The sequence below is a fragment of the Rutilus rutilus genome (assembly GCF_951802725.1).
Source record: "Rutilus rutilus genome assembly, chromosome: 2".
Classification (NCBI taxonomy): domain Eukaryota; kingdom Metazoa; phylum Chordata; class Actinopteri; order Cypriniformes; family Leuciscidae; genus Rutilus; species Rutilus rutilus.
The window spans coordinates 35,245,457-35,263,072 of NC_140210.1; the positions used below are offsets into that span (position 1 = coordinate 35,245,457).

The 17,616-nt window shown below is 43.7% G+C and overlaps 1 protein-coding gene across 2 annotated transcripts in view; it reads left to right on the top strand.

The window, feature by feature from the left end:
• Positions 1-17,616, top strand: part of LOC311280136 (von Willebrand factor A domain-containing protein 7-like) — a 47,828-nt gene that overhangs the window by 964 nt on the left and 29,248 nt on the right. The window lies entirely within an intron of this gene.

Sequence of the window (17,616 nt, forward strand, 5' to 3'; positions counted from 1 at the left end):
CAGTTTTTTTTTTTTATATACAGTATATATTTTTATAATATTAGATATTATAATAGTATTCTAATTTAAATGAAAATGTTGAAAAAGGAGGCACTCAAAAGCTCACCGAACTTCACAAGTTTGTGTAAAATATGATGTTCATGTTCTCTAGCATGATTAAAGAATGTTACAAATAGCATCTTATACTTCAATTGAAACGGAGATCTGATCTTTTGTACAAAGGCCACACATTTTTTATCAGCATACTCCAGTTTTACATGATCCTTCAAAAATCATTCTATGCTGCTCAAGAAACATTTCTTATTTTCAATGTTGACATTTTTTTTTTTTGATTTTTTGCTAAAAAACCCCCCAGCATTTATTTTATATTCTTTTAACAATGTAAACATCTTTACTGTCTTTTTTGGTGAATTTAAAACATCTTTGCAGAAAAAAGTTTTAATTTCTTTCAAAAAAGACCCCAAACTTTTGAACTGTGTTGTATGTAAAAACACCACAACACAGAGCAAGAGCTAATCTTAAATCAGAACTATTCAGTGTCTTTCGTAATTCTTTTTTATATTTGAAGACTCTTTTCAAGATTCCCTGTTAATTTTGACATTATCTTAAAACAAATTTTTCAGGTTGACTTTTCTGACTTGCACTATTGTCTAGAGATCCCCTATCCTCACATTTAAAGCAGTATCTGAGTAAACCTGGATAAACTAAAATGAAACATACCTTTTGTGAAATTTGATCAACAGATGATCTTTAGTTGTCCATTAGTTACTTTCTTCCATGAGCTCTTTTTCACCTCTGCCTTTGTCATTCCTGTGTCTCGTACATCATTTTGTACTGAAGGTGTGTCAAAGAAGCGATACAAACAGTAGAACGGAGTAGGTGTTACTTTCTGTCTTTCTTTCACATGACATTCTGCTGTTTATAATTATTGTTTTCCTTCAGACGACAGCTGTTCAGAATGTATGTGTGTGTGCTTTTTTAAATGTATGAACAGTGATAAACAATGCATATGGATTGTATTATAAGACATTTTGAAGCTCCAGGCAGAGCAATGAAAAAATAAAATAATTAAGAAGACACATGGAAATGTTTAACTAAATACAGACAAAAACTGAGCAGGATGGTCATTGTAACATGTATGTCTGTGCTCATTGGCCCTCATTTATCATTCTTGCATAGAAACGGGCGTATATGTTGGCGTAAGATTATGCTTACACTCTTCTCACCGCCTGATTTATGAAGCTGTGCGTACCTTTGAAATCCAGGTGTACGCAATACCTGCGCTTGATAAATGCCGCGGCTGAAAACGATCGTCATTAGAATAACACGGCCCTATATATTCCAGGGGGGCAGCGTTTCATATTATATTGAAGCTTCCCCGGGCGCCGCCATTGGCTATCAGACCATCACCTGCTGTTAGCATCCCATTGACTCCCATTCATTTTGGCGTCACTTTGACAGCGAATAACTTTACATCTGAGGCGTTTAAAGACTCCATTTGTCCATTATTTATTTCTAAAGAAACACGAAAATGTATAAAAGGCTCCATTACCTTGTATCTTACGTTATGGCCCCGTAGAAGCAGTTTTTGTAAAAATAGGCTAACGATTGCGTCATACCAACGCGACTCTCTGTCGCACAGTAGAGAGATTACCGTATGGACAGGAGGAGAAGCTCGCGCGCAATCGGGGGGACGTGGAGGCAAAATGACAAAGTAATTAATCAGAATACTTAGCAAAAGTTTCTCCTGCTCCTATCTCATGGACAGCTCCTACTCACACTCTCCATCTCTGCACGTTTCGGAAGGGAATGATTCAGATTTCGCTTGGCACAGCTACTAGAAGACAGACGGGTTGCTCACGTCACATCTACGTTGTCAAGCTAAAGCCTGTTTTATGCTTCTGCGTCGAACTGCCGCCGTAGCTACGTCGTAGGCTGTGTGTAGCGCGCGTACCCTACGGCGTACCCTGACGTGCACCTCTCCAAAAATGTAACAACGCGTCAATTCTACGCGGACACAAGCGCTGTGATTGGTCTGCCAGAACCCCTCCCTCGGGGTTTCACACGCTCCCTAGGTACGCGTCAACGCGGACAACGACACAGAAGTATAAATTAAAACCAACACGTTGCCTACGGCGTATAGGCTCCGGCGTAGGTCCGACGCAGAAGTATAATGAGGCCTTCAGTGTGAGTCTGCGCAGTACGCTCGACCATCAGGAAGTTAGTGCTTCTAATTGACTTCACTTGCCTCCGTTGAATCCAATGGGGTCGCTGTGTCCAGTTTATATACTGTCTATGATATATTCAAGTCTCCGCTCCCCCCACGCCCTCATTTTACGCCATGGACACACGGAAGACGGCAAAGAAGAGAAACTTCTTTGAGAAAGAGAAAGCGAAACCAGGGAAGTGCAAAGAAACAAAATTGATTTCTAGATTTTTATTAATGACGCTTATTGTTATTTAGAAGAAGAATGTTGTTATTATTATTATTATTATTATTATTATTTGTATTATTATTATTATTATTATTATCATTATTTAAAAGAAGAAGAATGTCATTTTTATTATTTTGTAAGTCTGAATTATTTTTTTGGTCATTGAAAACCTTTCATTACTAAACCCAGTCCGTGCACACCTGCCGGGCCTAACCCTGGCCTAACCATCGTTTCAAAGAATAGTACAACGGCGAGCGCGTCGAGTATAAAGGCCTATTTATACTTCTGCGTCGAACTGCCGCCGTAGCTACGTCGTAGGCTGTGTGTAGCGCGCGTACCCTACGGCGTACCCTGACGTGCACCTCTCCAAAAATGTAACAACGCGTCAATTCTACGCGGACACAAGCGCTGTGATTGGTCTGCCAGAACCCCTCCCTCGGGGTTTCACATGCTGCCTAGGTGCGCGTCAACGTGGACAAAGACACAGAAGTATAAATTAAAACCAACACGTTGCCTATACGGCGTATAGGCTCCGACGTAGGTCCGACGCAGAAGTATAATGAGGCCTTAAACGCCTCGTCCGTTTGGGGAGGTGCGCGCTTTCCAAGCTTCTGTGGACTCTTCGCTGTTTCAAGTTCAAGTTCAAGTTCAAGTTCAAGTGGTTTTATTGTCGTTCATTCATATACAATTACAGTATACTACAAAACGAGATGACGTTTCTCCAGGACCTTAGTGCTATATTAAGAAAACAATAAAAACAATCACAAATCACAATAAGCTACACAGACTAGATAAAAATTGCACATAAAAACGGGCAATATAATAATTTACTAAAAGGCAAGACAAAAGGCACAATAAAAAGACAAAGCAGCGCCGAACAGTTCATGGTAGTGCCAAGGTGTTGTTGTGCTTGCTAAAGTGTAAAATGTAAACATACCACTCTCTGAATTAAAATTAATAGACAAAGTTCCCTTAAGTGCAATTCCGGGCATGTGCAAAAAGTTCAATACCACATAGTAAACACACAGAATGTGTGTTTATTTTATCAGTTCTTGGGTATTTAAAAGTCTAACTGCTTCAGGGTAGAAGCTGTTACCCAGTCTGGTAGTGCGGGCCCGAATGCTCCGGTACCTCCTGCCAGATGGCAAGAGATTGAAGAAACTACAGTATATGAGGGGTGAGTGGGGTCTCCCACAATGCTGGTTGCTCTGCGGATGCAGCGTTGTGTGTAAATGTCTTTGATAGATGGAAGAGAGACCCCGATGATTTTTTCAGCTGTTCTGACTATCCTCTGTAGGGACTTTTGATCCGCAGTGGTGCAAGTCCCAAACCAGGCAGTGATACAGCCACTCAGGATACTCTCAATAGTCCCTCTATAGAAAGTTGTTAGTATGGGCGGTGGGAGGTGTGCTTTTCTCAGCCTTCGCAGAAAGTAGAGACGTTGTTGAGCTTTCTTGGTAATTGAGCTGGTGTTAATGGACCAGGTTAAATTCTCCGTTAAGTGAACACCAAGGAATTTGATACCTCTGACAATCTCCACAAGGGAGCCATCGATGTTCAGTGGGGAGTGGTCACTCTGTACTTTCCTAAAGTCAACAACCATCTCCTTCAGCAACAGGTTGTTGACTTTACACCAGTCCGTTAAACGCTGCACCTCCTCTCTGTACGCTGACTCGTCGTTCTGGCTGATGAGACCCACCACGGTCGTATCATCAGCGAACTTGATAAGATGGTTCGAGCTGTGCTTTGCTGCACAGTCATGAGTCAGCAAAGTGAACAACAGTGGGCTGAGTACACAGCCCTGTGGGGCCCCAGTGCTCAGTATGGTGGTGGTGGAGATGTTGTTCCCAATCCGGACTGACTGAGGTCTCCCAGTCAGGAAATCAAGGATCCAGTTACAGAGGGAGGTATCCAGGCCCAGTACTTTCAGCTTCCCGATCAAATGCTGAGGAATGATTGTATTGAATGCTGAACTATAATCAACGAACAGCAATCGGACATATGAGTCCTTTTTTTCTAGGTGAGTGAGGGCCAGATGAAGAGTGGTGGCGATGGCGTCATCGGTTGAGCGGTTAGGACGATACGCAAACTGCAGTGGGTCTAGTGTGGCGGGCAGCTGGATCTTAATGTGGCCCATGACGAGCCTCTCGAAGCACTTCATAATACATGATGTGAGTGCAACGCGACGGTAGTCGTTGAGGCAAGACACTAAAGACTTCTTAGCTATGGGGACGATGGTGGTTGCCTTGAAGCATGTTGGAACGACGGCGCTGCTCAGAGAGATATTAAAGATGTCGGTAAGAACATCCGCCAACTGGTCTGCACATCCTCTGAGCACCCTGCCCGGAATATTATCTGGTCCCGCAGCCTTCCGCGGGTTGACTCTGTATAAGGTTTTCCTCACATCGACTGAGTTGAGACAGAGCACCTGATCATTGGGAGCAAGGGTGGTCTTCCTCGCCACCACGTCGTTCTGTGCCTCAAACCGAGCATAGAAGTTATTCAGCACATCTGGGAGGGAAATATCCCTGTCACAGGCAACTGATGGTGTCTTGTAGTTGGTCACGGCCTGGATTCCCTGCCACATACGCCGCGTGTCGCCGCTGTCCTGGAAATGAGTTAGAATTCTCCGACCGTGCATGCGCTTTGCCTCTCTGATGGCCCGAAACAGTTTGGCCCTTGCAGTACTAAGGGCCGCTTTATCACCTACTCTGAAGGCGGAGTCACGTGTGTTCAGCAGGGAACGCACCTCCGCAGTCATCCACGGCTTCTGGTTAGAGCGTGTGGTGATGGTCTTGGAGAAGGTAACATCATCAATGCACTTACTAATGTAGCTGGTCACTGATAATGTATATTCTTCCAAGTTGGTAGAGTTGTCATATGTTGCAGCTTCTTTAAATATATGCCAGTCAGTAGACTCAAAACAGTCCTGGAGAGCATAGATGGCTCCTGCTGGCCAAATTTTCACCTGTTTTTGAAGTGGTTTTGTGCGCCTGACGATCGGCCTGTATGCTGGAATAAGAAAAACAGAGATGTGGTCTGAATAGCCGAGTTGGGGGCGGGGCTCCGCCCGGTACGCGCCTGGGATGTTTGTGTAAACAAGATCAAGCATGTTCGCCCCTCTCGTTGCAAAGTCCACATACTGATGGAATTTAGGAAGCACTGACTTGAGATTCGCATGATTGAAATCTCCAGCGACAATAAACAATCCATCAGGGTAAGCATTCTGCAATTCGCTAATAGCCCCATGAAGTTCACCGAGCGCTTCCTTGGCATTTGCGCTTGGGGGAATGTAAACACCGATTACTATAACAGAGGTAAATTCCCGTGGTAAATAAAAAGGTCGACTCCTGACAGTCACAATCTCTACCAGCGCTGAGCAGTAGCTAGAGACTAGCACAGAGTTATTGCACCATTCCGTGTTAATATAAACACACAAGCCACCTCCGCGAGTCTTACCGCACAGAGATGCATTTCTGTCGGCACGAAACGAGGCGAGCCCATCTAGCTGAATGGCGGCGTCCGGAACTCTGTCGCTGAGCCACGTCTCTGTGAAAATAAAGACGCAGCAGTCTCTAAACTCCCGCTGCGAAGTTTGCTGGAGCCGAATAATGTCCAGTTTGTTGTCCAGAGAACAAACATTCGAAAGCAAGATAGATGGGATAGCCGGCCGGCTAGGCTTTGTTTTTAGCCTAGCATGGACCCCCGCTCTCTTGCCGCGCTTCCGTTTCCTCGCGCACCGCTTACGTCGTCCTTTCCCCCGGCTACCGGCGTTATGCAACACCGAGGGCTGGAATTCTGGCCTCCGCAGCAAGCCGAGGTTGCGAAGCTTCTCATGCAGATCACCATCCAGCTTGGTTATAGTATGAGTCTTGTATTTAAGCAATGTCTGGCGATGGTAAACACAAATGCTGGTCGCTGCGATATCCATAATGCCGTGAGAAAATAGACTAAGTAATAAAAATAGCACATTGAGGATCTGGAGTGGCCACTGCGCACTACCGCGCCGCCAATCCTGCTACAGATGAATCCTGCTATTCACAATTGTTATCAGCCTTTAAACATTCCGCAGGCAAGTTCTGTAAATGTCTGCGGTTCCGCCTCATCTCACCTTCCCCCTTCTGAGCCTGCACCACGAATGAGCGCGGTGCACTCTCCTGCACTGGACCTTTCCACGACTTTTCCCCGTCCAGTTTCATCAGCACCGTGTCACCTGGCTTCAACTCAGGTAAGTCACGCACCCCGTGTCTCCGATTAAAGTAGAAGGCTTGTTGTGTTTTAGCCAAAGCGTCTCTTTCTCTCACCAACAGTCTATTTGGCCACTTTGGCTGCAGGTTTTTCTTCAACGTAGGCAGTGTCGTACGAATTTTCCTGCCCATCAACAATTCAGCAGGGCTTGCCCCTGTAGATGAATGTGGTGTTGCGCGGTAACACATCAAAGCGAGGAGTGGGTTGTCCTGTCTGAGGATGCGTTTGGCTACTTGGACCGCGTGCTCGGCATGCCCGTTTGCTTGCGGGTTGTGCGGGCTCGATGTGACATGTTCAAAGTCATATTTTTTCTTAAATGAGGTCCATGCCTCACTAGTAAACTGCGGACCGTTATCACTCATAATCTGCTCCGGTATTCCGAATCTCGCAAACGTAGCTTGCAGTCTATTTATCACCTGCGCTGTCGTTGTCTTTGGCAGATGAAGGATCTCTATGAAGCGCGAGTAATAATCCGAAACAATCAGATACATCTGGCCCTTGTTCTCGCAAATGTCTATAGCCACGCGCTGCCACGGTCTGTCAGGTAGCAGGGTTGACTTCAGTGGCTCTTTCCTTTGTGTTTTCCTGTTTTCGCGACAGAACATACACAAGTCAATTTTGTTATTTATATCCGATGATATACCAGGCCACCATACGGATGAATTTGCCCGTTCTCTGCACTTTGTCAACCCTAAATGGCCTTCGTGGATGCGCTCAAGGATGTCCTGTCTCAGTTCACTTGGAATACAAATGCGTCTGCCCAGAATTATCAGTCCTTCACTTATTGACAGCGCATCTTTCACAGAGAAAAAGTCTCTAATACCTTCCGGTACGTTTCTTATGTGCTCTGGCCATCCCTGCTTAATGAACTTACTTACTAGTTGTAACTGTTCATCTCTTTCAGTCGCTGCTGCGATCAGGCTCAACTTCGACTGTGACACGGGCAAGGCGGCTATAACTGCGTCAACGTAACAGGCTATCTCGTTCGCTGTAGGTCTGCTCGCTGTATCGTTGCCTATTGGACTTCTCGACAGCGTATCGGCTACTACCAATGTCTTCCCAGGTGCGTATTCCGCGGTCACTGCGAATCGCATTAGCCTCATTAAAAGTCTTTGACAGCGTATTGGTACCGCGTCCAAGTCTTTTTTATTAATCAATGGTACGAGGGGTTTGTGGTCTGTAATAAGGCGAAATCTGTCCAGGCCTATGAGATACTTCTCGAATCTCTCGCACGCCCAAACCCCGGCCAAACATTCTTTTTCAATTTGCGCGTACCTGGTTTCTGCCTCATTTAACCTCCTCGAGCAATATGCCACCGGCTTCCAGCTGTCTCCGTGCAGCTGTAGTAGGACTCCTCCCAGCCCGTAGCTACTCGCGTCTGCTGACACCGCCGTGGCCTTCCCCGAATCGTAGTACGCGAGAACAGGTGCAGTCATTAAAGTTTCTTTAAGCTTTTGAAAAGCGCTTTCTTGAGACTGGTCCCATGTCCATGCTACAGTCCCTTTTAATAAATCAAACAGCGGCCCGCCCACTGTCGCCAAGTCTGGAATGTAGCGTCCCATGTAGTTTATCATCCCCAGGACCCGTTTCAGTTCACTTACATTTCGTGGGGCTTGCAGCTCTGAGATAGCCCTTACTTTCCCCGGGTCAGGACTGACTCCTCTCTCGTCTATGACGTGCCCCAGGAAATAAAGCTCCTTCTGTCTGAAGATACACTTCTCTTTGTTGAGCTTGAGCCCTGCGCGCTCGATCCTCTCCAGAACGCGCCTCAGATGCTCGTCGTGCTGTTCTTGGGTTTCACCATGAACGATTAGATCGTCCATGTAGACCGCAACTCCCTCTAAGCCTCCTAGTAGTTCGTTCATTTTGCGCTGGAATATTTCTGGCGCTATGCTAATATGCTATATCTAGCGGCGTTATGAACGTAGTGAGAAGACTGCTCTCACTATGTAGGGGAATTTGCCAAAAGCCACTTGCGGCGTCCAAAGATGAGAATATTTTGGACCCGGCGAGTTTGGCAAGAATTTCGTCAGTCGTGGGTAGGATGAACCGTTCTCTTTTTACATTTTCGTTTAGTTTTTTCAGGTCTACGCAGATGCGCACTTTCCCGTTAGGTTTCATCACTGGTACCATCGGCCCGCACCAGTCCGTGGGTTGCGTTATTTTTTCAATGACTCCGTTCTCCTCCATTCGTTGGAGTTCGGCCTTAACTTTGGGAAGTATTGGTAACGGCACTCTTCTCGCGGTGTGAACTGCGTATGGCTCTACATTCTCTTTTAGATTTATTTTAACTGGTTCGGTTCTCATTGTTCCCTGTTCACCGAATGCTGCGCTGACTTGCTCGATTCTTTTAACTAAGCCCATCTCTACTGCTTGTTCTCTGCTTAGCAAATTGTTCACGGTGTCGCCCTCCATGACGTGAATTGTGAACTTGAACCTTTTATCTTTGTACTCCGTGGTCGTTTCAAATTGTCCCAAACAATTTATCCTTCCACCTGGGCTGTCATATTTCGCATGTGTCTGGCTCAACTTCACTTTACTTCCAAGCGAGTTAAAAGTCTCTTCATTCATAACGGTCACGTCAGCTCCGGTATCAATTTTAAATTTTACTCGCGAGCCTTGCACGTTCATTTTCACAAACCAGTTCTCTGTGTCGTCAGCTCCAGTTTTGCTTACCGTTCCCAGGTAATATGAATCGTCATCACTTGACCGTGTGTGTGTACCTCTTATTACCTCATTAACTGTCCTTGAGTAACACATACGCTCCCAGTGTCCTTTCTTTTTACATTTTCGAGACTCAGTTTCTGCTGCGGGACATTTTTCCTTGTTGTGATGTTTCGTTTTTCCACACTTTCCGCACCTGCCACCACCGATCATTCTATCATTTTTTTCTCTCGCTGGCTTCTTTTCATCCCATCTTCCTTTCCTTTCAGGTCGTCTGCGTGTAACCTCCTGAACACTGCCTGGTGCACCTTCCTCCTGTTGGCTCACCTGCTGGGCGATGTCCTCCGCCTGCCTCACCATCAGCACCGCCGTGTCTAAGGTAAGATCTGTCATCAGCTGTAACTTTCTTGAAAGTTCTTTATCTCTGATGCCAACCACAAGCTTATCTCTGATGTTCTCTGTTTTCTGGGCACCGAACTCACAACTCTCTGCTAATTCGTAGAGTGCACGGATGAACATCTCTGCCTTTTCCCCCGGCCTTTGTATGCGTTGGTAAAAGCACGCCCTCTCGTGGATGATGTTCTTTTTCGGGATGAAATAGTCATTAAACTTGTTCAGCATGGTGTCGAATTCTTTTTTCTGCTCGTCTCTCTCAAACGTGAACGAGCTGAATATGTTTTCTGCCTCTGGTCCCATGGCATATATAAGGGTACTCACTTGTACCTCGCCATCCTCCTCCGTGAGCTTCGAGGCTATCCTGTACCTCGTGAAGCGCTGTTCCATGTGGCCCATTCTTGAGGTCTATCAAAGGTGAAGTTCGTGGGTGGAGCAAATTTCGCCATTTCTACTACTCCACAACTTCTGACACCATGTCAAATAAGTCTTACTTACAACGACTTTGTTGCTAAGAACTTATTTATTCAAAAGCTTGCAACAGACACCGTCTTAACAGACACCGTCTCACTATGTCCCTAGCTACTGGATTCAAGTCCCGCCCCCTCTTACTCCCAACCTATCCTATTATCAGGCTAGGTTGTCAATCAACATATGTAAATATCTACTCTCTATGACAGTAGTGACGATTCTGTCTGACCAATCAGTGATCTTCAGTGTTTTCACGTCACATTTTAGTACCAGTACGGTACGCTTGGAACCTCAACAGAGGTGGTACCATTTAAAGCGAGCCGAAGCGAGCCGTACCGTACCGTACCATGCAGTGGAAATGCGCCATAAGTGAGCCGTACCGAACCGAGCCGTACCGTACCATGCAGTGGAAAAGCGCCAAAGCGTGCCGTACCGAACCGAGCCGTACCGTACCATGCAGTGGAAAAGCGCCATATGTCTTATCTCACAGTGTATAGAAGTTGTCATGCAATCAGGCTCAGCAAATGATTACCCATTATGGAGGAATTATATTATTAAGGCATGGCTGCCTTTAAAATATTGTATCATATCACACACACAAAAAGTATAAATCATACCTATGATAGCCTTCATTAAATATAAAATCCCCCCAAAAATGTAAACATCTACAGCAGTAATAAAACTAACCTGATGCTTACCGTTGAGTGAGGCTCCACTCCACAAAACCACCTTTGACCATTCACATAAAAACTTCTACATTGCTTAATTTTTTTAATTTTCTTTATGACTTTATTACCAGTAAAGAGTTTATCATCATCTTTGGAAACAATATTCACATTCCACAATATGACAACACCTGTTCTCGCACATCGAGGTCCCAGAAACTTCAGGAAGTTCTTCAGTAAATAAAATTATTGACCGTATGGCATTACAGGTTCTAGGCTAACTAGTTAATAATCTCATCAATATTTATTCTTGTATTATTTACTTACTTTTATTTAAAGGTTTACCAACTAAATTTGGTAATTTTTAACCCTCATTAAAAAAAGTTTTACACATTAACAAACTGTACTTTTGGAAAATCTTGAAAATAATAGTATGGAGCAAATTAGGTGGCATCAGTTACTTTATTTTTTTAGCGGTCAGTATAATAGCAACTCATATTTTTTGCTTTGGGCGTGACCAACTACGGAAGCTCCTGTGACACCACGTCTGTCTTTGACGTCATTATTGAGAGATTAATTCCCGTTCCTAGGAGGGGAGTGTTGGTGAAACAACTCACTCTGTAATCAAAGAACCCAGAATTATGTAAAGTAACCCATTGTTCTCTTTCTAACTTCGCTCTGACTTTCACTATGGGAGATATAGACCACTCCCGGATTGCAAAACATATGCTATACATAACAATTATATGGCATGTGATAAGGATGGCTCAGACACATTTAGTCTATAAAACAGCACAAACGTATGCGGCATAGCCCAACTTGCTGCCGCACAGATAGCCTGAACCAAAACTCCCCTGAGTAAGGCACATGATGTAGCCATGCCCCTATTGGAGAGGTCCAACATCTCTCCAGTGGGACAGCGGCTTCCCTTTGTGAGGAGTAGCCTTAGACACAAACAGCTGGTCATTCTTTCTGAAACCTGCTGTCCTCTCCATGTACACATGAAGCGCCCTTACTGGACATGACGAATTCAATCTCTTATCCTCCGGAGAAAGTTGGAAAGTTCCGCAGTTGGATATCTATATGCCTAGTCCACCACTTTAAGTACGAAAGCAGGGTTAGGGCAAAAAGAAACCAACCTGCAAACAAGACAGGCTGATTGGCCTGTAAGTCACTCACACACTTAGCTGTCACCAGCGCTACAAGCAGTCCCGTCTTAAGCGAGAGAAATTTCAACCCTATGCCTTCTAATGCTCTGGGAGTATATCACCTTTAGCTTGTGGCTTGGATGCAATAGAAATTCTTTATTATGTATTCATATGTATTACATTATACATTATACATATGTATTATGTATGCAAATCCCTGCCATGCTGGCTGAGAGGGTGATCACGATGTTTGCTTGCTTTGTAAACAGCGGTTAAACGCTGCATCCTCTTGTTTCCTGAGGGTGCTGGTTTCTCTTATTTTCCCGGGGCCATAACACGGCCAAAGCCCTGAACTGCTCCACTGGAAGAACTGAGAATTAGATCGTTCATATCACATATTTCGTGCTGGGTTCTGCACTCCTGTGTCTAAGTGTCGCCCCATCTCCTCCAAAATCACTGCCTTGTACGTTGACAGTAAAGCCATTGCGTTCAGCGAACACACTGACTGCGCTGCATTGGCTGGGAGCTTACTCCTAAAGGGGCTACACCAATGGCGAGATTTGCCAATTTGCCGCCGCTCATTTACACACCTCGTGCAGGAAACTGTCTGCCTGAGAGGCCGAGTCCATCTTGCTAGGGCGTCCAGACTGTTGGACAGGGAAGGGAGTGTTGTCTTCCTCTTCCTCATCATCCATGTCTAAGTCGAGGAGATCAGAGTTAGCATCACCCTCTGAGTCCTCGTAATTTGGTTCTTCCTCCTCGTGTGCGAGAAGGCCATCAATCAAGGGACGCATATCCAGGGAGTCGGCTTCCATCACGTCTGCCCAGCTCATGGTAGCTGGCGTCAGCAGCCATGGATGGTCAGTAGCCATAGATTTCGTGGCAGCTCCGTACAGACATGGGCCTTATTGGTTAGCCACCACCACTCTCAGCCTTCTCTTCAAGATTTTCCTCAGCATTGATGCATAGTGGACGGATGTTTGTGGTTCCGCAAGCGACATTTGACGACATTTGAGCATGTTTTGGGCCCATACACATTATGCACATAGTGTGATGGTCCCTGCCCTAGATGGTTGCTCCACATGACGATGGACACGGGTGGGATACAGCCTCCCTGCTCTTCGACTCAGAGAGAAAGAGTAATCCATGACTCGTCACAACACGTTGGTCTAATGGTTCTCATAGGGTAGTTACTCCTTTTAACGTCTCGCATTAACGCGTGTAGCCTGAAGTTGACTTGACGCCACTGGAAATCCTACCGTTGTTATATAATACAAGATGATCCGAACAGAATAGCTTGCCACTATTTAGAATTTTGCGATGTCACTGAACACAATCCAATCCACTGATGTTGCATTCGGTGGTGCAATGGCGGTCTGCCTGTTGAACAGTTTAGCGAAATCAGAAACAAAGTCAGATGTGCTGAGAGAGCTTGTAGTCCCTCAAAGGAAGAAAGCACAAATTACTTCGATAGGGGTCGACATTAGTGATATAGGTAGGGGCGGAGCCTGATCACAGGTCGACCTGTCTGTCAAAGACAGACGTGGTGTCGCAGGAGCTTCCGTAGTCAAGTTTTGACCAACACTATCTCACGACCAATTCGTACGAATTCATACGAATGATAAAAAGTTGGCTAATTCGTACGAACTCACTCGAACGAATTTGTACGATTTGTCTAAACCCACGTGATGGGTAGGTTTAGGGGCGGGGTCAGGGGTAGGTCATTCGTATGAATTCCTACGAATTGGGCAATTCGTAAAATATGTACGATTGTGCAAAAATCGTACTAATTCGTACGAGTGAGGTCGTATGAATTCGTACGAATTAGCCACCTCGTAGAATTTGTACGTTTTCCCGTGAGATCGGGTTGGTTTTGACTCACAGTCCTGCAGTGTGACTTCTTCTACAACAACCATCAAATTGTTTCCTTTTTACAAGACAAGCCGTGACCAAAATTAATGTCAGAGATTTCTTTGTAGCCACCATTTCAGTGGTTTGTCACCATCACCATTTGTAATGCAGCTAACTGTCACTGAACATGTCATTGATGATGTAAAACTCCGGACGAGTTTTTAAAGCGTCTTGACTGTTGTACAGTCTGACAATAATGACAACTGAGATCTTACAATGTGACGTGGCTTACAGTGAGAATCATGTTCATACAGTCTTACAAGCAGCAATCGTAAAGGGCTATTATAAATATAGTACAGTGTGCACCCAGCTTAAGGGCTTAAAAAGACAAGAAGAGGTAATAAACATCAGGTAACCCAGGTAACTGTAATCAGGTAATCAGTAACTACGGGAACAAACGGAGATCACTAGGAAACTTGGGATGCGTGCAACTCAATCAGCTCCCTAGTTCAGTAGACACTGCAATGTTCAATGTTCAATGTTCAATTTATTTATAAAGCACACAATAATACAACAGAAGTTGACCACAGTGCTGTACAAAGAATAAGATAGCAATCATAAAAACACATTTAAGTTCTAAACATTGCCATAGACAACCTCATAATCTAAGCGGCATTAATAATTACCTATTACACCACTAGCACAGCACTCATGAATGATCAAATGCCAAAGTGAAAAAGTAACCTTTCAGATGTCGTTTGAACTCTGTAAGAGAGGAACATTCTCTAATATAAGGAGGTAAACTATTCCACAGCTTGGGAGCAGCGGCTGCAAAAGAGCGATCTCCTCTCATTTTCCTATACGTCCGCTAGACTACCAAGAGGTTTACTGACTCGGAGCGCAGTGCTCTCTTTGGTTTATTCACCTGGATCAGATCAGCTATATATGTCGGAGCACTACCATGTAGGGCCTTAAAAGCAAATAAAAGTATCTTAAAATTAATCCTATAGGAAACCGGCAACCAATGTAGTTCTCTTAATACAGGGGTAATATGCTCATTTTTCCGAGTGCCTGTCAGTAACCTTGCAGCCGCATTTTGGACTAGTTGTAGTCTGTTTAAACTTTTGTGTTGAATACCATAATACAATGCATTGCCATAGTCCAATCTTGAGAAAATAAATGCATGAACTATCTTTTCCAGGTCCTTCCGTGTTACAAAGGACTTAATTTTAGCGAAATTAGCTCACTGCAGGGAGTCTTAAGGACAACTTAAGGGCTGTCTCAATTAAATCACAAAACTTAAAACACGTGAGCCATAACACATAATATGTTTTTAAATATACAAACAATTATTTTATTATATTTCAGCATACATACATCACTAGACATGCAATAAACATAATCTAGCTAAGATTTATAAGAATTTGTTTACAGCTGAAATGTTGCGGGTATATATAAAAAACAAACTATTAGCATAATGTACTTTAAATAACATTACAAGTAGGGTAGAGTGGGGGAAAACGCCCCCCTGGGGTAAAACGCCCCCCACCCCCCCCCCCCCTGGGGGCATAGTTTCTCTATGATAATTACTACAATAAAATATTTCTGTCTATCAAATCCTTTGTTTTACACTTAATGCAGTATATCTAGGTGGTAAAATCAAAATATTTGAACAAAACATGAAAAAAATACCTCAAGTGAGCATTAACTAGCTAGCTTGCTAGCACAGTTAGCTCACTGATGGAAGGTAGTTAATTTAGCCTATTTTGAACATTTCTGAAATAAATATTAATATATATACATGTTGATACATTACTTGCCTTTTACCTTTAGAGATTAAAAACTATTGTCTGTTAATTTTGCTGTTGATCTATGAAGCAAACTGGTTGGTAAGAAAGGGGGCATTTTACCCCACCGCTGGGGCAAAACGCCCCCTTTGTACAAAAATATTTTCAGTGAAAATACTAATTAATTATGAAGGCTGAGCAATTTTAATATTTGGTGAATAACTCCTGCCATAGTCACTCAAAACCGGGATGGCAATTCTAGTCACATTTATGTTTTGTTTCACTGTAAAGTCACATTTTCCTTAAGGGGGGCGTTTTCCCCCACTCTACCCTAATGTCAGAAAGATATCAGCTCTCAGTAGTGATGTTGTACAATGTCACATCACCAGAAATAAGTCAGTGTCCCAAGTGTAGTGAGCCAGGATCCTTACTGTCTTTCTAGTGCCCGAATGCGTGAACCCGATATACTGATTCCCCAGCTCAGGAGCTGATTGAGACGCACCCTAGGTCAACTTACTATGACATGGAACAGAGAAAAAGAGGAACAAAGAAAACAGCACCAAAACACAATGGCCCTCATTTATCAAAAGTGCGTACACCAAATTTCCAGCGTACACCTGGCGTACACCCAAAACCACGGTGACTTTGAGATTTATCAATATGGACGTTGGCGTACGGCACGCTCAAATCCTACGCCAGCTCACGAGGTGGTGTACGCACGTTTTGAGTGCGGGAATGCGCAGAAAAACAATTCCTAACACTGCAAAACGCACTGACAAACTAAAAGATATGATATATTATGAGCCACTGTAAAAAAAAAAAACAACATAGTAATTATAAACTTCAGTGTTTATTTTTTTGTGCAACATGGACTTCAATGTTTAATTTGTGTGATTTTACCAAAGCATTTGATTTGTAGGCATATGTATTCCTTCAGTTGCGAGCCTGTGCACTTTACCTGACGTTTCAAGCCTTGTTTATACTTTCGCCTGGCTCCGCAGCGCGAGTCTCCGCACAGACTGCGCGCGCACCTCCCCAAACGGACGAGGCGTTTTTCGACGCGCTCGCCGTTGTACTATTCTTTGAAACTATGGTTAGGCCAGGGTTAGGCCCGGCAGATGTGCACGGACTGGGTTTAGTAATGAAAGGCTTTCAATGACCAAAAAAATCATTCAGACTGACAAAATAACAAAAATGACATTCTTCTTCTTTTAAATAATAATAATACAAATAATAATAACGACATTCTTCTTCTAAATAACAATAAACGTCATTAATAATAAAAATCTAGAAATCAATTTTGTTTCTTTCCACTTCCCTGGTTTCGCTTTCTCTTTCTCAAAGAAGTTTCTCTTCTTTGCCGTCTTCCGTGTGTCCATGGCGTAAAATGAGGGCGTGGGGGGAGCGGAGACTTGAATATATAGGGGCGTGTTATTCTAATGACGATCGATTTCAGCCGCGGCATTTATCAAGGGCAGGTATTGCGTACACCTGGATTTCAGAGGTACGCACAGCTTCATAAATCAGGCGATGAGAGGAGTGTAAGCATAATCTTACGCCAATATATACGCCCGTTTCTACGCAAGAATGATAAATGAGGGCCATTATGTCGAAATAACGAGATATTATGTTGAAATAACATTATTATTAAGTCTTTTTGAATATTTGATTGAATGCTGAATTTTGCGCTTGTTCAATTTAATAAAATTAGGCCTATATATAGCCTATAGACTATACTATTAATAAATGAGCAAAACTTGGCCACAAAAAATTTAATATTCAATTATTTTAATAATCACAATTCAAGTTTTAATTTTATTAAAACGCGTGCACTGATTTTTATTTATAAAATAGTGTTTTCTGTCAGTGTCTGTGCATGGCAAAGATGAAGTTGACGATCGCCATATTCGTAGTAAACGCGCCTAGAGAAATGCACATAATGGATTACATAAGA